Source organism: Ailuropoda melanoleuca, chromosome 4 (assembly GCF_002007445.2).
Source record: "Ailuropoda melanoleuca isolate Jingjing chromosome 4, ASM200744v2, whole genome shotgun sequence".
In the NCBI taxonomy this organism is placed as follows: domain Eukaryota; kingdom Metazoa; phylum Chordata; class Mammalia; order Carnivora; family Ursidae; genus Ailuropoda; species Ailuropoda melanoleuca.
The window spans coordinates 87,548,681-87,561,770 of NC_048221.1; the positions used below are offsets into that span (position 1 = coordinate 87,548,681).

General features: G+C 35.4%; 1 protein-coding gene across 3 annotated transcripts in view; it reads right to left on the minus strand.

Moving 5' to 3' along the window:
- Positions 1–2,062: 2,062 nt before the first annotated feature.
- Positions 2,063–13,090, minus strand: part of PELI1 (pellino E3 ubiquitin protein ligase 1) — a 135,335-nt gene continuing 124,307 nt past the window's right edge. For 2 of the 3 annotated variants that reach the window (XR_004624932.1, XR_004624934.1), the window contains exons 12-13: positions 4,080–4,235; positions 2,063–2,286 (exon numbers count right to left, since the gene is read on the minus strand). The gene's annotated coding sequence lies outside the window, so the exon portion shown is untranslated. Of the gene's footprint in view, positions 2,323–4,079; positions 4,236–13,090 lie in introns of all 3 variants that reach the window. The other variant, XR_004624933.1, reaches the window with a different exon arrangement.

Below are 13,090 nucleotides of genomic sequence, written 5' to 3' on the forward strand. Positions count from 1 at the left end.
TTGCCCAGAATGTGGTTTATCTTGATAAATGTTCCATGAACACTTCAGGAAAAAATGTATTCTTCTATGTTGGGTGGAATGTTCTTTCAATGTGTTCTTTCAAGTTAAGTCAGGTTAATTGACAGTGATGTGTCTACCATATACTCACTGGTTTTCTATTTGCTTGTTCTATTGTTTATTGAGAGACAAGTATTGAAATCTCCAACCACAATTGTGAATTCATCTATTTCCCCCATAAAGTTCCCAGTTTTTGCTTCATGCATTTTGAAGCACTGTTTTTACAGACATAAATGTTTAGAAACACTATATCTTGATTCACTTAACACTTTTATCATTATAAAATAACCTTCTTTATCTCTATTAACAGTTTTTGCTCTGAAATCTACTTTGGTTGATATTATTGTAGTCATTCCAGCTTTCTCTTGACTGGTGTTAGCCTGGTATATCTTTTTCTACCCTTTTACTTTTAAGTGTTTTGTGTCTCTGTATTTAAAGTGCATTTCTTATAGGTAGCATACAGCTGGGTCTTGCTTTCTCATCCAATCTCACAATCTCTGCCTTGTAATTGGGGGTGCTTAAACATTTACATTTAATGTACTGATAGGGTTAGAATTAAGTCTATCATCCAAATGTTTATTTTTTCGGTCTCATCTATTCTTTGCTCCTTTTTTACCCTTTTTCTGCCTTTGTTTAGATTGAGAATTTTTTTTTACTTCATGTTATCTCTTCTATTGGCTTTTTAGCTATAATTCTTTGTTATTTTAGTGGTTGCTTTAGGGTTTAAAGCAACCTTGCTTTAACCTTGCTAGAAATATAAGCTTTGTAATGGAGGGAATTGGTATATGTTCTATTCCTAGTGTTTAGAACAGTTCCTCGTGTTCAATAAATATTTGATCAATAAATGGACAAATGAAAAAGCCAAATTGTAGTTTATGAAGCATTAGATTAGAAACTAACAAAAAGAAAGCATATTAAAGCTCATCTACTTAACAACATCCAGAGAGTTAGATATGATTACTGAAAACAGAACACAAAAACTCTAGACAGCACATGATTATATAAAAATAATATCTATAGGTTCTGTATAAAAATATTAGGTAGTACTAAAAATGAACCAAATACTGCATAGTATCAATGCCAATAATATAACCATATTTAGACTATTTCCAAATCATAAAAATAACAAAGTAATCAAGTGAAACAAAGTTAGCTAAATGCAAATCAGGTTTGCTAATGAAAAAAGTATAAAAAGGGAGATTATAAAAACACAAATAATTTTCCCTATACAAACTTCCAGATGTAATATAAAGCATGGTCACTGTAATTAATAATACTGTATTGAATATTTGAAAGTTGCAAGAAGAGATTTTAAAAATCCTCATCAGAGGAAGAAAAAAAATTTTTTAAGTATGTATGGTGACGGACGTTAACTAGCTTATTATGGTGATCATTTTGCAATATATATAACTATCAAATCATTATGTTGTACACCTGAAATTATTACGTTGTATGTCAATTATACCTCAGTAAAGAAAAAAACTTTAATAACCCCTTTAAAAATGAGTTTTTTAAAGACTAAAATGGTAACCAAAATTACATTAATACTCACTAAAAATGAATAACAAGCCTTCTTAAACTAAGCAATACATTCAGTTCTTGCTCAGAACTGAGTTTAGAATAACATATTATGTCTAAAGATATTAAGACTATCTGCTAGAGCTAGCATGCTCTATTAAATTTTCTGTGGTAAATGAGAGACACAGAAAGAGTTCTACTCTATTCATTCCTTAAACCTCACAAATCATCTGGGGTTTATTGGCCTAACTGAAGAATTTTCTCCTTGGTAGGTAGGGTGGATTTCATGATGAATCTTAGCACTATTAGTAAAGTATAATTCTGAAAAATCACTACAGAAAGAGAAATATATTTACATATATCTAAGCAACGAATTAAATACAAACCAGGACAGTAGAATGTATATAGACAGAAAAGAATACTACAGACTCATCAAAGATTACTGGTCAAAAATCTACAATAAATCAAACTAAAGATCTTTCTATTCCTTTTGACTAGGTATTACCTGAGAGATTTCCTGTTGATAAACTGTAAAATGTTCCTTGCTGATCTGTGGGAGGTAGAATGAAGGTATGACTTCAGTGTCCACAAAGTCCAATCCCCATGTTTTTGTGAAGAAGTCAGATTCTCTTTTTGCTAATCGAGGATCATTTAATGCTGCTGGAAGGTTTACTTTGGAATGATATATAGTCCATCTATGTTGATCTGTAACTAGAGATGGGGCAACACATAAACTATTTGAATCACCTGCAAAAAGTAAACAAGAGAACTCTGTAAACTAAGTTCTACATTTCAAAGTACATCCTAGAAAAATAAAAACGCTTAGTTTCTACTCTATACAAAGAGTAGAAACTCTTCTGTAACAAACGTTTTAATGAAAATCAATGTGATTAACAACCTTCAGCTTTCAACATCAACTGCTAAGGGAAAAAATATATATATAAAATAAAGAATATGCAAAGTTTAAAAGTTATAAGTTGCAGGCTGGGGTGCATGGTAAAGAAAGTCTTTCATTAATTCCTTTCCTTAATGTACAATTTCGCTTTCCTTTTTCAACACCAAATTCTTCTTCCTTTCTCTTGTATATGTTCTATCCTTTAATACTCCAGATTTTTCACAGATACACCTTGTTTCTATTGTATTAAGGCAGACACGCCACGTTCTAATACCCTTTGTTTGATTTATAAATAGATGACTAAAATGCTGCTGTGGCATTAACCATAGAGGAAATAAAAACATATAGTCAATTCTTGTTATTCATCATAATTTTGTTCTATAAAGTCACTGTAACAATTAGCAAATACTGAACCTTTGCTCCTAGGGGAAATACAGGGTTAGGTACATTCAAGCCCCTGGTTACAACATTTTCATCAACCAACCAATACATAATCTTAGTTTGTGTGTGTTTCTGCTTGAAAACACCTTATTTAATATATATTGTTCATTCATTAACACTGAACTCATGGCTCACACCACTATAACTCATAACTCATACCTGAGTGAATTTTCTTCATAAAAGCACATACATTGCAGTCTTTTGGTACTCAGAAACACTAGAAAGCCCTTCAACACTACATTTGGGAGACATTTTAATCAGCAAAATCACCAACAAAAATCTCAAAAATGCAAAAAATGTGACGCTAAATAGACCACAGAAAGGACACTAGTTTAGAGCATGAGACCTAAAACAAGAAGGAAGAGTGTTGTCTTGTTCAGCCTTCGCTAGGGACACGTGCATCAGGCAATTTAAGTTTTTCATTCCTCTGCATATAGCTACAAATGACCACAAAAGTACCATAAGTATTGATTATGGAGTTACAAGTTCTGGGGAGTAGGCAAATTTGCAAACATGGAATTCACAAATAATGAGGCTTCACTATACTGTGTCTAACTAAAAAGCTTTAAATCTGTAGCTTCATTTTCAAAACTTTTATTTTCAGTTTAGCAAGTAACTTCTTCAATGGAAATGCATGAAAAGAACTATATTCCAATTTTCCAATCAACTTACTTCCAAATTACCTCTTTAGTTTAACACTATAAAATGTACTCTTTTAGACACAGCTGACCCTTGAACAACAGAAGGGTTAGGGACACAGACCATCCCCTCCCTGTGAAGTCAAAAATCCACATATAACTTCAACTATCCCCAAATGTTATGGGGAGATAGCCTATTGTTGACTAGAAGCCCGTCCAATAACATCAACAATTAACCAGCCCTTCCAATTAACATATATTCTGTGTGTTATATATATTATATACTGCATTCTTACAAGAAAGTAAGATAGAGGGGGAGAAATGTTACTAAGAAAACCACAAGGAAGAGAAAATACATTTACAGTACTGTATTTATCCCTCTCCCAAAAAAAAAAGGCTGCGTGTAAGTGGACCCACGCAGTTCAAATCCATGTTGTTCAAGGGTCAAATGTATATGGAATCTGACTACTCATTGAAAGATAATACAAATACTCAGTAAAAATCCTTAACAACAACAAAAAAGGCATTACCTGTGGGTTCCTTAGGACATACATCTGGCAGTGACTGCACAGGTCGAATGTGTTTTGTTGGATCTACCTCTTTTTTAAAGAAAACATCACTGCTGCTTCCTTGAGGCACTGGTGAAGAACTGTGGCTTGAAGCCATTGCATAAAGTCACCACTCAACTGAAAACAAGTAACAGGTAATAAGACACTTAACACAAATCAAAATTCATCTATAAATATTACGAATACCTCAAACTTTCTTTGAAAAAGACACCTTATCTGAAATCCCTCAAGGTGTAAGTACACAATTTGAATACTCACTATTAACAGTTAAGAGTCACTCACAAAAGTTTACTAAGAAAGTTGTATCCTCCTTTGAAAAGTATTCTCCCCGAAGTGAAATATCCTTAGTCTTTTACCCAAAGTGGAAAATAGATACCAAAGCTGTAACCAATATATACTAAAGATGAAAATATCCATTCATTCAACAAGTATACAGTAATTATGCATTATAGCAAAATGGATAAGTGAATGGGTTTTTGAAGTCTGACTGACTGGGTTCTTCACTTACTTACCAGCAGTACAATCTTAAGGAAATTTACTTAACCTTTGTGTGCCTTACCTCATCTGTAAAAATGGAGAAGAGATCCCATTTCATAAACATTTTGTAAGATTAAAAGGAATTAATATATGTAAAGCATTTATTTTATTTTAAGATTTTATTTATTTCTTCGACAGAGATAGAGACAGCCAGCGAGAGAGGGAACACAAGCAGGAGGAGTGGGAGAGGAAGAAGCAGGCTCATAGCAGAGGAGCCTGATGTGGGGCCCGATCCCATAACGCCGGGATCACGCCCTGAGCCGAAGGCAGACGCTTAACCGCTGTGCCACCCAGGCGCCCCTATGTAAAGCATTTAAAACAATGCTCATCTCAAAGTTAGTGTTCATAAATTCATAATTATCATTATAATTTATTATTACTATGTGGACTGTCACTATATTAAATGATTATAAAAGAAGTATGATTCTTCAAGGTGCCTACAATTATATTAAGTAATCAAAACAATCAAAACGCTAAGGAAAACACAAGTTAACCTATGTCTACATTTTTTAGTAAATCCTAAAAGAATCTGTGGGGCAAAACAACATAATATAGGCTACAGTGTCAGGCAAAGCTTTACAAATGAAGGAGTACATAACCTGGACACTGAAGAACATGTATTATTTTATTATTGGAGGGTAGATAATATTATACTGCAGAGTATATCTATCAAATAGCAGGTATTCAATAAACATTTTTCAACAAAGGAATAAATAAATAAACATAAACAGAAGTTTAAACTGAAAGAGAACTTAGTCTAAGTGCAAGGCCCTGAAAGACTAGGTGGCTTACATGTGTTTTAACAAATAAAAAAAAACAAAAACAAAAAACAAGCCTAGTAAGGGAATCTGGTGAATATAATAAGAGTAAGAAATAAAGAGCAGAGCCATAAGGGCAAGAATGGTGACAAAAAGTTCATCTACTCTAACTCCCCTCTAGTTTAGCAGAAAGCTAAAACTTACATTTCCCAGACTTCTTTGAGTATCTTTCACAGTCTTCCTAACGCAAAGGAAACACATTCAATTACACCACTCACTGAGACTAAGAAAATGCACAAAGATAAATAACTTCCTCAAGGTCCCTAAACAGAAAGCAAATAATACCATACAAAAAGGTTTAGGGACATAGAATAATGGTAAGAAGATGTGGAAACCAGCATGGCTAGAATAAAATGTTTGCATTGGGAAGTACTGACAAATCATATTTTATTTACATACACATACACACACACACACACACACAGAGTATGGCCAGACGAATTAGTCAAGGCTTTGGTTTGCAAGGCATCACTGGCCTGTTGCATTTACATCCATTCCTGTTAAATGTATGGTTGTCTCTGTATAAAAGCATCATATATTTGAAAGAGAAAAAATATCTAAAAGATAGGAAATATCGTATAATACATAATCCTGCATATTAAATGTTTAGTAAGGACAATTCTAAATTTAACACTAAATATATTAAACTTTATTAGTTTCATCAAATAAAAGGGCTAAACTAAAAACATTTTGACATTTTTTTTGTTTTATTTTTTTAAAGATTTTATTTATTCATTCGACAGAGAGAGACAGCCAGCAAGAGAGGGAACACAAGCAAGGGGAGTGGGAGAGGAAGAAGCAGGCTCCCAGCGGAGAAGCCTGACGTGGGGCTTGATCCCAGAACGCCAGGATCACGCCCTGGGCCGAAGGCAGATGCTTAACGACTAAGCCACCCAGGAGCCCCATGGCTCCATTTTGACATTTTAAAGAGGGAGGCTATAAATACGTGGAAAATCTATTTATGTTGAATGCCCATTGTTTGATGTCAGATAAACTAAATATTGATTCTGACAACAGTATGCTACTATTTCAATTTATTCTATATCAATGATGATATAAAATAAATGTCATCACCTATGAAGCATTTTCACCACAGATGCTTAACCCAAGCATTCTAACCCAAGCTTAACTCAATCCTTCTGATTAAGCCTCTAGACTAGGGTTAAGCTTTTCTGTCCTGTGGATTCCTTGGCAATCTGGTGAAGTCTATGGACCCCTTCCCAGAATAATGTTTATAATGTATAAAATACATTAGAGATTACAACGGACAACTATACTGAGATAAACTTTTTAAAATGCAATATAGTAATTTTTTGCTTCTCAATTAATGCAAATCTATCTTAATTTCTAAGCAATAAATGAGTATAAATATTTCAAGGTACCTGCAACAAAATGTGACATGAAAATATTTTAAATTTCTACTGGTGACAAAGTCACAGGTAGAGTACCCCAGTGAAGGATTACCTACATTCATAATTAAAGGAAATGATAAAATCCAGTTAAAGCAGGGTTTTTCCACCATGGTACCCCTGACATTTTGAGCTGAATAATTCTGTTATTGGGTGTTCTCCTCCTACACATTGTAGGAGCTTTAGATGTATCCCTGGCTTCTATCACTTGATGCCAATAGCACCCTCCCCTCCTGCCCCTCACACATAGTTATGACAACAAAAAATGTGTCCAGACAAAGCCAAACATGCTGGGGTGGGGGAAAAGAGGGGAGAGGACAAAATCAGCCCCAGTAAGAACCACCAAGTTAAAATAAAGATGATCATCTGATAAATGAATATATGGACTGATTGAAGGTGCTAGTAACAATTCTTAAAATAAGTATTAATAAAGGTTCATCTCTTTTTTTCCTTAGATAAAATAAAAGAATAATCTTTAAGCTGGGTGAAATCTTACAAAGGACTTTGGCCTTGATCCACAAGACTGGTGAATCATTACAGACTTTACTCCATCACTCAGAGAGATTATCAGTACAGAGGGCCAAGTACAGAACCTAAGAGGATTTGAACATTTCCGAAGAAAGAAATGAAAAAAAAGATATAGGGTTACCTGGGTGGCTCAGTCAGTTAAGCATCTGACCCTTGATTTTGGCTTAGATCATGATCTCGGGGTCAGGCTTTGCTTCTCTCCTTCTCCCTCTGCCCCACGACCACCACCACCGCACACATAAGCATGCACATTTTCTCTCTCTCTCTCTCTCTCTCAAATAAATAAATAAATAAATAAATAAATCCTTAAAAAGGAGGGGCGGGGCGCCTGGGTGGCTCACTCAGTTACGCATCTGTTGATTTTGGGTGGGGTTGTGGTCTCAGGGTTGTGGGATCAAGACCCATGTTGGGCTCCATGCTCGTGCACAGAGTCAGCTTAGGATTCTCTCTCCCTTTGCCTCTGCCCCTCCCCCTGCTCATACTCTTTTGCTCTCTCTAAAAATAAATTAATACAATCTTTAAAAAAAAAAAAGAAAGAAAGATATAAAGAAAAGCTTGTGATAAAGAAGGAACATCCAAGAAGGTGAGAGAAATACCAATTCAGAATTCACAAAAGGGGAAAAAAAAAAAAAACCATCATTTAGATTTGGCAATTACACAGTGACCAGTCACATCAGAAACAATGTGAAGTCCAACAGTGGGGAGTGGATGCCAGACTCCAAAAACTGGAGTGGAACCCACAACTATATGGTCAACTAATCTTTGGGAAAGCAAGAAAGAATATTCGATGGAAAAAAGGCAGTCTCTTTAATAAAGGGTGTTGGAAAAAGTGGACAGCAACATGTAGAAGTATGAAACTGGACCACTTTCTTGCACCACACACAAAAATAAATTCAGGGGCGCCTGGGTGGCACAGCAGTTAAGCGTCTGCCTTCGGCTCAGGGCGTGATCCCGGCGCTATGGGATCGGGCCCCACATCAGGCTCCTCTGCTATGAGCCTGCTTCTTCCTCTCTCACTCCCCCTGCTTGTGCTCTCTCTCTCGCTGGCTGTCTCTGTCAAATAAATAAATAAATAAATCTTTAATAAATAAATAAATAAATAAATAAATTCAAAATGAAAGACCTAAACGTGAGATAGGAATCCATCAAAATCCTAGAGGAGAACACAGGCAGCAACCTCTGTGACCTGAGCCACAGCAACTTCCTGCTAGACACATCTTTAATGGCCAGGCAAACAAAACCAAAAATGAACTATTGGGATTTCATCAAGATAAAAGGGAAGGAGAGGAAACAGCAAAGGAAACAGTCAACAAAACTAAAAGTCAACCTACTGAATTGAAGAAGATATTTGTAAATGTCTTATTAGATAAAGGGCTACTATCCAAAAATCTATGAAGAACGTATCAAACTGAACACCCTAAAAATAAAGAATACAGTTAAGAAATGGGCAGAAGACATGAACAACATTTCTTCAAAGAAAACATACAAATGGCTAACAAACACATGAAAAAATGCTCAACATCACTTGGCATCAGGGAAATACAAATCAAACCACAATGAGATACCATCTCATACTGGTCAGAATGGCTAAGATACTCAGGAAATAACAGATGTTGGCAAGGATGCGGAGAAAGGGGAACCATCTTACACTGCTAGTGGAAATGCAAACTGGTGCAGCCACTCTGGAAAACAGTAGGGAGGTTCCTCAAAAAGTTAAAAATAGAACTACCCTAGACCCAGCAATTTCACTACTAGGTATTTATCCAAAGGATACAAAAAGAGTGATTTGAAGGGGCACATGCACCCCAATGTGTATAGCAACAATGTCCACAATAGCCAAAATATGGGAAGAGCCCAACCGTCCCATCAACTATGAATGGATAAAGAAGATGTGGTACACACACATACACACACACACTGGAATATTACTCGGCCATCAAAAAGAATGAAATCTTGCCATTTGCAATGACATGGACGGAACTAGAAGGTATTATGTTAAGCAAAATGAGTCAGTCAGAGAAAGACAAATACCATATGATTTCACTCACATGCAGAATTTAAGAAATAAAACAGATGAACAAAGGGGAAGGGAAGGATAACTAAAATAAGATAAAAACAGGGAGGCAAACCATAAGACACTCTTAAATACAGGGACAAACTGAGGGTTGCTGGAGGGAAGGTAGTGGGGGGATGGGGTAATTGGGTGATGGGCATTAAGGAGGACACTTGATGTAATGAGCACTGTGTGTTACATGCAACTGATGAATCACTAAATTGTATCCCTGAAACTAATACTACACTATATGTGAACTAACTTGTATTTAAATAAAATCTTGAAAGAAAAAAAAAACAGTTGAATGGAACAGGTAGGGAAATTAAAAAACAATGACTATACTTTCAAGAGACTCAATTATGAGATTACAAAAAAATATATACAGTAAAATCCCATTTGATACAAAAACTTTATATAGCTCTCTCTATATAACATAACGTATAAAAAGGTTTTACAACAAGACATGAATTATCTGCTTAGTGGCATAACAAGCCTTTCCTGACCACCATATCTAAGCACATCCTCTCCCTTCCCTTCCTCCCAACCAACACACACACTCTGATTCTCTATCACTAGCATTATAGTTTCTGATCTTTATAGTACTTGCTCAAATTATAACTATTTACCTGTTAATTTCCTGTCTCCCCCACTATACCAAAAACTTATACTTGTTTCATTCACCTTCCTATACCACACTTAGCAGAGTCTAAGCAATTGGTAAAATGCATGAAAATTCAATGAATGAATGAACAAGGGAATGAATATCATGGATAAAAAGGTAATAAGCACAAATAAGCCACTAACAATGTCTTATGTAAGTTCATGTACATACAAAACAATCTAAAAACATACAAAGTCAAAAATACATTATCTTGTTTGTATAACATTATCTGACTTTCTAAAATTTTATTCTAGTTTCTCTACATTCTTGTAACACAGTATATATAATATACTTAAGAAAACTGGCCATAAAGTGAGTTAGATATCTATTATTTATCAGTTGTGTAACCGTGACAACTTTCTTATCTTCCTATTTCCTCATTTGCAAATGGGACAACAACAGTATCTTTCTCATAGGAATGCTGTAAAACTTCAATGAAATATAACTTACATAACCTATATAAACTCATGGCACAATACTTGTCATATAGGAGACATTCAATAAAAAACTGCAACTACCACTATTTATTATTATAAACATCTTAAGTATTAACATTTGGACAGTGCCATACAAAGTTTTAAAATCAATTTAAACTTTAGGTTCCTGAGCCTCCTCTATTGGTGTCCTTTGCTTGAGTGCCCCTAGATTGTGGGGAGAGGGGGCAGCAAACTTATATGGGCAGATATAATTTACTATCAGAAAAGTCGCCAAAGAATAGAACAGTGGTTCTGAAAGCCATGCTAGTAAAAGGAGAGAAGAAAGAATACCGGAAAATGATGCTGAAACTAGAAAACACATGGCCTAGAAGCAAGTTTAATGACAATACTATGCAAGAGAGGAAGGAGGAGGGAGGAAAGGCAAAGAAATAATGATTTAGAAAACATCTGGATAAAAGTCAAAATTGAATCCATGTGAATAGAGTGGATGAGATAAAAATTACAATCTCTTAGTTGGAGGGGACTTTAAAAGATCATCTGGCTCAACTTTCTAATTTATGAATCCTTTCTACAAGGGGTCTTTTTTGCCTCCATTTGAAAACTTTTAATTGTGGAGAACTACTTCAAGAGCAGATTATTACTATAAAACAACTATAACTGCTTTAGAAAAAAAAATTCTTTCCTGTAGTGTACAGAATCCTGCCTCCCTGAACTTTCCATTGCTATTCCCAGTTCAATTACATTAGCCGAATAAAAGAAAATACTTCTAGTCATAGGAAGGTAATATTACAAAGAAAAAGTGCAGGAAAAAAAAAAAAGAGGGCTAATGAGATCTCAGAGAAAGGGGTAGGGCAAATACATTTACAAGGAAAGGAGAAAGAAATCAGAAATACCATCCTTACAGAAGCGAGGGAGAAGTGTCCAGGAGGAGAGTGTGAACAGTAGTGTCAACATGACGCAGAGACTGAGTTCAAGGTTACCATCTTCAGTAACCATCCTGAATTAGAACAGTATTAGGGCAGTGGTTGGGGCAGAAGCCATATCCCAAGATGTTAAGTAAGTGATGAAGTAATAATGGCAACAAGATCAACATCTCTTTGGTGGTGAAAGAAAAGTGACTAAGAGTTGAGCAAGAATTTTTTAGGCCATGGGAGACCTGAGCGTATCTGTAGGCAAACAGCAAGAAACTAACTGAAGGGTGAGATTAAAGAGGATCAAGAAAAAGTACTGGAGAGAGAAGATGGAAGGAGAAAGAAGAGTTAGATATATATGGGGACTGAGGGTACAGTAGTGAAGGCAGAGAAAATAATGACACCTGGGGACTATGAGGCACCTTACACTATGCTCCACCTTGAGAAAGACAGGCCTTTGTCAGGCAACAGTGAGAAAATGAACAAGCTGATACAGAAAAGTTGCACTCCATCCTACTTCTCTGCCTAATTCCCTTATAGGGAGCAGAGGAGGGAGGGAGTGGAAGCAGCTGGGACTTGGGTACACTCCCACCCAAGGTCTAAAATCCTAGGATTAAGAGTGAAAACATGTTATCAGTGAAAGAAGGAAGGATGGCAAGGAGAGGGAAGCGAAAGAAAGAAAGAAAGAAAGGAAGTTAGAAGAATTACATTATCACTAATATCTGACTAAACACTATATGGTTCATAATTGCTTGCTTTCATTCAGATTATTTTGTTGGTCTAACAATTGAGAAAAACATGTCTGAATGGAATCACGTGAATGAATGAATCAATGATCCCCATTATGCAGATGAAGAAACAGGTTCAAGAGTAATTTGGTTTCAGACCATTTAGCTAATTAATTGTGAAGATGGCATTTGCACTTCGATCTTCTGATTCTAAATTCCATGACTCTGTCTCTATACCATGCTGCCTTCCAAAACACCAAATTTAAATTATTTCACTATACTGCCTCTCATCCATTTCAGGCACCCAGTGCTTTCTTCTCTTTTTACTCCTTACTGATTCAGTAACAATTTTTTACACTACCAAATATTTATGTCATCTTATATTAAAAATAAATGATAGCAATAATAATCATCTGTGATAAGATTTTTTTTATGACTTGACTTTAAGTTTTTTGAATTTATTTAAATAATCTCTACACCCAATGTGAGGCTCGAACTCACAACCCTTGACAAGTAAGACTTGATTTTTTACGGCAGTTTTAGGTTCAAAGAATTTTATAAAACTTGGACTGCTAGAAAACTACTCCTTAAGGAAAAATATACATTTTCATCAGTATAATTTACTATATTTTTCTTAGCAAAGGAGTAATTCTTGAGCTGCAACTTAGAATAAATAAGCTACTATGGGCCATTATTTTAACACTTTCAAAAGGAAATGTGTTCTGAATTCTAAGTAATTGATGAACTTATTTTTTTAGGATTTTATTTATTTATATGAAAGAGAGCACACACAGGAGCAGGGGGAGGGGTAGAGGGAGAGGGAGAAGCAGACTCCCTACTGAGCATGGGGCCCACAGAGGGCCCATGTGATCGGTGGCGGGCAGGGGGGG